At 31.9% G+C, this 9,201-nt stretch overlaps 1 pseudogene; it reads right to left on the reverse strand.

Moving 5' to 3' along the window:
• Positions 1-558: 558 nt before the first annotated feature.
• On the reverse strand, positions 559-5,962 carry LOC142624812 (protein DMP2-like; annotated as a pseudogene).
• Between the last annotated feature and the right edge of the window lie 3,239 nt (positions 5,963-9,201).

Below are 9,201 nucleotides of genomic sequence, written 5' to 3' on the forward strand. Positions count from 1 at the left end.
TTTTTTAGTATATAAAGGAAACTCTAAGCACATTTTTAATAAGGCTTTTCAAAAAGAGAAGAGTGTGCCTCTTTTGTATCTAGAGTTTTGTACCCAAAAGCTCTCTAAAGTCTTCTACCGGTGTTATTCCTTGAAGAATCTCAAGATCCAGTGTTGTAAAAGTTGTTGCATACAAGATCAATGTCTAAGGAAATCCAAAACCTTTGAGTGGAGTCTCAAAGTCACAAGTGTGAGTAGTTGTGTTGCAAAGGCCTAATAAAGAAGGAGTCCGTGGATTCGGAGTTTGCACGTGGTCGTGTTAGTAAGTTCTACATGTGATGGCAATATGATGTTAGTGGTCTAAGTCTTATTGTTAACTTCGATTCTCTATAGTAGATTTGCTTTTTTACCTTGAGGATAGCTAAGTTAAATTCTCTCCAAGTTTTTTACCGGTTTAATTTTCCTGGGTCATCATATCGTTATGATATTTACTTTTTCGTTACTTTGCATGATATGATTGTTTTGTTTTAACCTAGATCTGAATAATAAACCTAAGTATTCACTTGGGGATCTAAAAACCTAACAAGAATCACCCTGAAGATCATGCTCAAATATGTGGCCTGTTTGCTTGCTACAATGAACTCCTTTCCACTTGCAGCAATTCTTCTTTTCATCTTGGCTCCCCCATGAAGAGAGTCTCCCATAATCATCATCAAAGCCATTTTTGAACTCAAAGAGTGCTTGTCTCTCCCTCTCAATGCACCAGAATTGGCATCTCAAACCACTTAAATAAATCCAATGGCTAGTTTCAAGTGCAGTAAAAGCATTAATAATGCAAGCATAAATTTTAGGGATCTCCTATCCATAATTATTGTTATTGCTAATGAAAATAACAATTGATATTAAGATCAAGATGCAACCAAGATTCCAGGCTGCATTAGGAAAACGTGCAATGCTGCAAGTATATGGATTTTTTTTTTTTTGGCTACCAAGCATCAACTATTTATAATGGGAAAAACTATCCACGACACTCAGTGTACAATGTGATTTTACTCTCATCTCTCTCTTATCATGTATTTAATTAGTAGAACAAACTATTTATGTTTGAGAATGAAGTATTATGTCACTTTCTTTGAAAATACTAAATAATTACTCTTATAAAGTCATTGAAAAAAAAAAAAAAACCCAATAACCAATGGCATTGTTATTAAAATAAATAAAACTTGTATGTATGTGTGTGTGTGTATATGTATATATAAACTTGTTAATAAATAACTTTACATATTTATTTACTTTATTTTTAATGCTATAACTAAATAATACATTAATGTTTTTTTTTTTTTAAAAGTCGTCTATATATATTCATCTTAGACAATTTTAATTTTACATTTTTTTTTTTACATATTTATCTACTTTAATTTATATTTTTATTACTGAAAAAGAAATCAATAAAGAATAATTTTTTTTTAAGTCTATAAAAAGGTATTCACAAGCCTTACTTAATATTTGATAGTAGAAAAGATACAAATTGACAATGCCCCATAGGATGAGTTTGAATCAAGCATGTTATAGATCTCCTACTAGAGGTCTGTACCCCCATTGTCCTATTATTAAGTAATTCATATGTATTCCTTGATGCAAGTATTTTATTTTATTTACAACATTAAAATCTTTTAATGAATGGTGTTTGTTGTTGACCTAATTTGAGGGAAAATTATATTATAATATGTCATATATTGTATTATTGTAATGTTTTAGTTTATTTGAAAGAAAAAAAAAAGATATTCTAGAAAATATAATAAAGAACAATTTTGGAAGTTAAAAAAGATTGTCTTTGTTTTGTGTAGTTTCCTTGCACTTTTTGTAAATGTTTTATTTAACAAATTAACAGCAAATTGTTATGTCTTTGTTATATGACGTTCCTAGATATTTGAACAATTGTTTTAAGCGTTTATGTATATTCTATATTACTCTTTATCTTTCTTATCTCATTGGTGTTTTTTTTTTTGGGAAATTTTTAAGAAAACAAATTCAATTTTGTGTTTAAAGTTATTTATTAATCTATTCATTATTTACATATTAGATTAGGTACAATATTTATTAAATACTTCTTTTCTTTTCGTTTCTTTTTTTTTTCAAAAAACTCTCTCTACTTTTTTCCCCTTTGAAATTGTACTCTTGGATTAGATTATAACCATTATGTATAAAGCTATAACCATCACTTTTGCTTGGGATTAGTCACCTATTTCTATTGCGTGACTTCAAAACTCTATTTAAAAGTTTGAGTTTGATTATGCATTGGATATTTTGTTAGATCACATAACATTTTATATGTTTTACAAATTCGGGAGAAGGAGTTTGACTTTGATGTGAGTTTTATTTTCCTTTTCTTTTTTATTTTGAATTGTAGTTATGTTGAGTTTTATTAATTTTTGAAATATGTTTTTTTAGTGTTTTGGATTGTAGGATAGAATAAAATTGGGTTTGAGAAAAGTTTTTTAAAACTAAAAGAATTCTATATACTTTATAATAATTTACAAAATGTTATAATTAACTTTTATTACAAAATGAATATTTTCGCTAACTTACATTTCGAAAAATTCTATTGTTTTCATTTATGTGAGACATAAATAATACATGTTACATTTGTGATTGTTCTTATAATAAATGATAATATGATTATGAAATACATTACTCTTTATTAAATTAGTCCGAATTGTAAAAAATTAAATTTAATGTGACCACCATAAAAAAATTATCACACACAACGCGTGAATTTCCAACTAATGAAAACAACAAGTGAGTTCGTCTTAATTGGCAAGCTCAGATGCCTTCAATCCTGTGGTGGAGCCTCCTCTTATACCCATTAGTTGCAATTATCCACTGTTGAAAATTCTAAGCAATATATATAAAAATTGAGAGATTTAAAAATATTTTACAATTATGCGTGCACACACACACACACACAAAACCCAACTTATATGACAAATTGGACAAAGTTTGATTCTATAGCGGTTTGGAGATATTTTTTCAAATCCATTACATGATGTTTTATACGATTATCTATGTGTATTATTTAAATAGGTTACGTAATTCATTTAAAAAATCATGTGCTAAAACTACATATAACTAATCTCTCAAATTACCATATAAATAACTCCAAACTCATTTGAAACTAACTTTTTTTCATAAATTGGAGTATATATAGGTCTCTCGGTGTGGGTTTGGCTTCTATTAAGTACATGTGAAAACACATGAACACCCCTATTTACTAAAGGATAAAAATTAGTTCACATATCCTATTAATTATATGCACTCTCTCACACAAAGACTCAAACTACACAAAATTGCGATTTAAAGTCACAGTTTCCGAGATACACCCTTTACTCAAAATTGCCTCCTTATGGTCTAGTATCTTGTTAGTGCTCCAAAGCACTAGAAAGATCCCTCTGTCTTCTAGTGGGTTTGGCTATAAGTAGTTCTAGGATCACAAATTATTCAACAACGTTTTTGCCACAACTCTGACGTGGTTCACTATGAATGGTTAACTATCACTTATACATAGACTTACAATTTTTTCTTCACCAAATCATAGTTGTGGCAAGAAGTTATGAAAATTTTTATGGTCCTAGACTTTTCCTTTGGCTACAAACTAGGGGTGGCAAATTTTACCCAAATTCATTAATGACTCATTACCCACTTAATTTGGATAAGTCTTGACCTAACCAAATTAAAATTTTAGGTTAAATGGGTAAAAACCCATTAGGTAATTATATAATTAAATAAGTCTTAATGGTTAAATCTATTGGGTATCCAGTAACCCATGTAAAATTTAAAGTTTAATACATTAAAAGAAAAGAAAAAGATAAGACTCTAACTTAACCCAGCCATAAACCTAGCCATTAGACACCTCTATTCTTCTTTCTTATTGATTTTCTTGGGGTTTCTTCACATTTTCTTAACCACCAAACGTCTCTCTCTCTCTCTCTCTCTCTCTCTCTCTCTCTCTCTCTCTCTCTCAATTTTCCAGCCAATTGACTTCTAGAATCTCCAAGCCCTTGGGTTCCATGTCTCAATTTATAAGTTTTTGGTATCTGTAAATAAGTATGTATGTGTGTAATAATGATAATGATAATGATAATAATAATAATAATAATAATAATAATAATAATAATAATGATGAGTTATATGGGTGGGTTGGGTCCCGCCCAAATTATATATAATAGGTTGGGTGGGTGATGAATATTTAATTTATAGTTATATGGGTCACAAATGAATAAATAAGTGATTGTGTACACAATCCATTTATGACTCAACTCAAAAGCTACCTAACCCACTCAATTGCCACCCCTACCCATGATTTTCTTCTAGATTCTTTTTGTAAATGAACATTAAAAAATAAACCGCTTCTGCTTTCACATAAGCTCGGCATAATTAACAACATACTTATCCTTTATAGCTTGGAGTAATCTATCTCTAGTTGTCCACATGTTTCTAATAACAGTCTCTAGTTGTTAACATTTTTTTTAATACAAGATAGAATTTTTACTCTAGCCTAATCTAAGTGTAAATGTATGTGAAGCTTCCTCTTAGAAACTTGAACCTCAGTCCTTGCCCCCTACACCCTACAAACATTTATACTTGTGGAGTGATTATCGCACCAAAGGTATGCGGTGATGTTGTTAACATGTTTCTAATAGCAAGCTGTTGTATCATTTTAATAATATGTAATCAAATGGTAAAATCTCTAATGGTTGTATATGAAATTTGGGATTCATTTCTCGCTTACACCAAAAACTGATTAGTGTATTGGTCTGATGATAAAGAACTATCATTAGGAACAGACGGCATAAGTTGAAATTCTCTCAAATATATATATATATATATATATATATGGAAGATAAGAAGTTAGTGAAATATTTAATACCACATTGAAAATAAGAGAAATTTTTATATTGTTTTTAAGTGTGATGACTAATGGGCTGAAATGTATTGGAGTAGATATTGAGCTAGATACGTGCTCAAAAGAGATGTAAAGGTTGGCTCATTGATTTCTTTGTGTGTGCGGTGTCCCTAGCATTTTTTTTTTAATGGATTTCTTTTATACGTTTGTTTAATTTTATATACCTATAACTAAAGTTACACTAGGAGCCCAACCCATGAGAGAGAGAGAGTGAGAGAGAGAGAGAGAAGGCGAGAAAAATACAAACATATGTGATATTTCAAACACTTTTTTTTCACTATCAAACATGATTTCTACGTACGTCTACTATAAGGATATATCCTTCCCGGCCTACATACGCGTATATACAACAGGGAAACATGAATATAAGGCAACAAATTAAGAAACCACACGCAACCTTGCTTAGTCAAGGATACTTCGCTAAGACCGGACTTGGAAACCTGTGAAGAGTCAGTACTTGAAGGGTATCCTACTCCATGGCGTTTGTTAGGGAAGAACATGAAAAGCCCACTCGAAAGCATACCAGCAACTGGAGGAAACACCTTGAGCATAGTCTTCTCCGACGAATCAGACACCGGATAGAAGCAGCCCACAGTTTTTGGGTCCAAAAGTACCAGAACCCCAAACATCGACAGCGCAAAAAGGCCATGAACAAAGTCCCCAAACTGAAGCTTATAGACCGATAAGTCCACGTTCTTAGAGTTTTCTGAGGGCTAAAGACCCTTCGATGTTACAAACCCATAGTGAGTTTTCCCATCATCTCCAACATAACTATCAGTGAATGAAGAAAAGAAGCAAGACAAGCCGCACACAGCCACAAGAATGGCAGTGAGGTACTTGTTGATGGATGATGGTTGTGGTACAGTGGCCATTGTTGGATAGGACAGGGCTGAGGAATTGGTACAAGAAGACTGTACCTGTTGGAAGGAACCTAATGAAGTTACCCAGTCCTGATAATGTTTTGTCTTTGATTATTGTCTGAGACGACTGAGAGCTTTGCTTGGACTTTGAGGGACCCATTTGGGAATGCTTTGGTGTTTTTTTTGGGGTTATGGGACTTGTATGTAGCAACTAAGTTTTGGGGTATTTACAGAGCAAGCAAGCTGATATAGAGAGAATGGCTTTCATGATTTGGTCTGCCTAAAATTGAAGAGAGAGTTGGGTAGCCAGCGTTGCAGTTACTTGTGGGAATACCTAGGGTGAGTTCATGGGCGGCAAAAAGTATTGTGTTATGGATACATGCTACATCGCATTCGCGTCTATGAGAAGTTTACTATTACACACTTAAATTTTTTTTTTTTTTTTTTTGCTGAAGTTACACACTAATACAAGATGAGAAGAATAATGTTACATACGCTTGTTAATTTGTAACATATATTCATATAAGATGAAAGGGGCATTTCTTTCTCACAAGCACTTTTCATGTCCACACTTTTAAAATATGTAATCAGTGCATTAATTATGGATTTTGTGTAAAGTTCTGGATGTAAAATGAGAATAAGGGAGTATTCCCTCAAGATGAAAGTATGTATGTGGTATTTACATATTTAGATTACTACAAGTATGAATATGGTGTTGCATATATGTGGAAAAATTTTAATTCCCAATTTCAATTTGGTGTAGGACCGTATTTACTATTTAATTTTTTTAATTTATTAATTTTGATATCTTTGTATAATTTTCGTTATTTTAGATTTAGGGCATTTATTTTCTTGTTTTTTAGGTGCTTTTTAAATATTTATTAGGTCAAATTTAGTTCCTATCGTAGTTAGGTATTAATCAGGGTTTATTTTAGAATACATTTTTTTATCTTTCAAGTTTGTAAACCTTTTTTACTATTATTGAAATTAATAAAAATTTAGACTTTTGTTTATTATTTCTCTGTAGATTCCAGAACTTTTTCTCTTTATTGATTCAAGGATGACCCTCGTATATTCGAGATTATTTTAGAAGTAAACGTGTGTTATTTCTTGTTTTCTAGAAGTAGGCGTATTCTACTTCTTAACGCTTCCGCATCCCGCATCACAATTGAGTTTAAGTTACATTATATTTTGTATAATAATTAAATTATTATTTGTTTCGTTAGGTTTAGTTAAAATTTTTCAACTTGAATTTATATTCAACATTTTCTATCCATTCAAGCTTTCAAAATTTATTTTGTTACCCTTGTAAACAGTACTTCAAAGTTCAAACACTAGCCCCTCACACATTAATAAAAGAGTGACTTGGAGCTCTCTAGTGTAAAGTTGTAATTTACAACTATTTGTGTTGGCTTCAATTCCGTGCCAAATTTGATTGTAATCTTATTCAATCTTTTGTACCCTATATTTTATGTGGGATTTATTTGTAAGGGTTGTGTGTGAGAAAGAGAGTGTGAAGACTCAAGGCATCTATTGAAGACAAAGGAGTTTTCGCGGGTAGCTCGTGACTAGCCATCCCGCGAAGTGATGCATGTGCCTAACACATGACTAGAATGCGAAGAGTCATGACAGATGGTGATAGCTGATTTTTGCAAGTGTCTCACGAGTAAGGCCTTCCCGCGAGATACCCTCGAAACAGTCTGTTTTGCTATTTTGTCATATTTGCTCCACTACATCCTCATACACACTATATATACCATCATTACCCACATATTGAATAGAGAGTTTTTCAAAGAGAAAACCTTAGTCTCAAACCCTTGAGAGTGTGAGATTGTTATACCCACAATTCTCTACACCATCTATTATGGCTTTCCTCTACTCTTACCTTTCCATTTCCAAATCCTTGAGAGGTTAATAGCTCAAACACTTACCACATCCATACTGAGTGTCCAGTGAGGTTTTGGTGCTATTGGAAAGTATTGGAAGAAGCCAAGCTTTGGCGGATGCAATTGAGCACGTTGCGGGATTCAGAAAGTTAGACAAAACACGGTTCCGAGAAGCCTTATTAGAGTAGGAGCTTGGAGGGCTTAGGTGCACTGGGTAGACTAAGTTTGGAGGGTCTCTTGCTATTCGTGTATCCCAACTTATTGTCTAGTGGATCGATTTAACGCTTGGAGGGCGGCGGAGAGGTTTTTCGCCAAATTCTTCGGTTTCCTCTTCGATAACACATCGGAGTGTTATCTTGTATTTGCATCTCTTTTTCCTACTCTTTTAACTTTCTTTTTACTGCTATGTTTTATTGAAAATGGCTTAGAGTAGTTGTATTGTTTGTTTGTTTGCTTGCATTTACTTTATTCTGCACTTAGTTTAAATTAGAGTAAAATCATCCGAGCCGTAATTTATTAATTTGGGGTCAAAACAGTTCTTGTATTTTTAACACAAATCCAAGTTTTCATCTAGCTAAATCAATCTTCTTCTTCTTCTTCTTCTTCTTCTTCTTCTTCTTTTATTTTTTTGTTGAGAATGTAGCTAAATCAATCTTGATTGACCAAACATGTAGTTATTTTATTTAGGGAAAATTATACTTTGTCCGCCTGTGGTTTGACTGAAAAACACTTTACTTATCTGTGGTTTACAAATTAGCATTTTACCTACTTGAGGTTAGCTCCGTTTGTCTCCCGTTACCCACCTCTGTTAAAAACAGGAGCAAATTTGTATTTTTGTTACCATTTTATGTCTCTCTCCTCTCAAAACATTAAAAAAAATAAAAATAAAAAAACTAAAAAATCAAGAGAAAGGAAGATCTAAAGGCTAGTTTTTGTAAAATTAAAACCTAACTTTTACGTCTTATTTTCATGTATAAACTTTTAGATCTTTTATTTTAACACATTAAAAATTGAAATTGAAAATACAACCTCACAACTCTGTTATTCTTCACTTCTACGACAACCTCTTACATTTTCATAAATCAAATCATAAAACTCCCCAAACTCTCAAAAGCCTCCGAAGGTTTCATATTCTTGTTTTTGCGTGTCTATTTCCTTTGTTCTTCTGTATCTATTGACTTTATGTGTTTTGTTTATATGGGTCTAGGGTTTGGTTATATGACGGTTGATTAAGCCTAATATTAATCAGCCTAATATTGCAATTCTGTGATTTGAAAACTTTAGCATTGGGGTCATGGAATCTATTATTAGGCTATATTGAAGTTTTATGTTACTTGTATCTATTCCATACTTGTAATTGCCTTTAGCTCTGGCTTTCTCCTGATATTTTTCTCGGTGACAAGGCTGACACATTTAAAAAATAAAAAATAAATTTCTCTTATTTTTAAACGTTACCCACTAAGCTATTTAATTGAATTTGTGATTGATATATATATTTTCTTTGAATTAGAGA

This window comes from Castanea sativa, chromosome 2 (genome assembly GCF_040712315.1).
Source record: "Castanea sativa cultivar Marrone di Chiusa Pesio chromosome 2, ASM4071231v1".
NCBI classification, from domain to species: domain Eukaryota; kingdom Viridiplantae; phylum Streptophyta; class Magnoliopsida; order Fagales; family Fagaceae; genus Castanea; species Castanea sativa.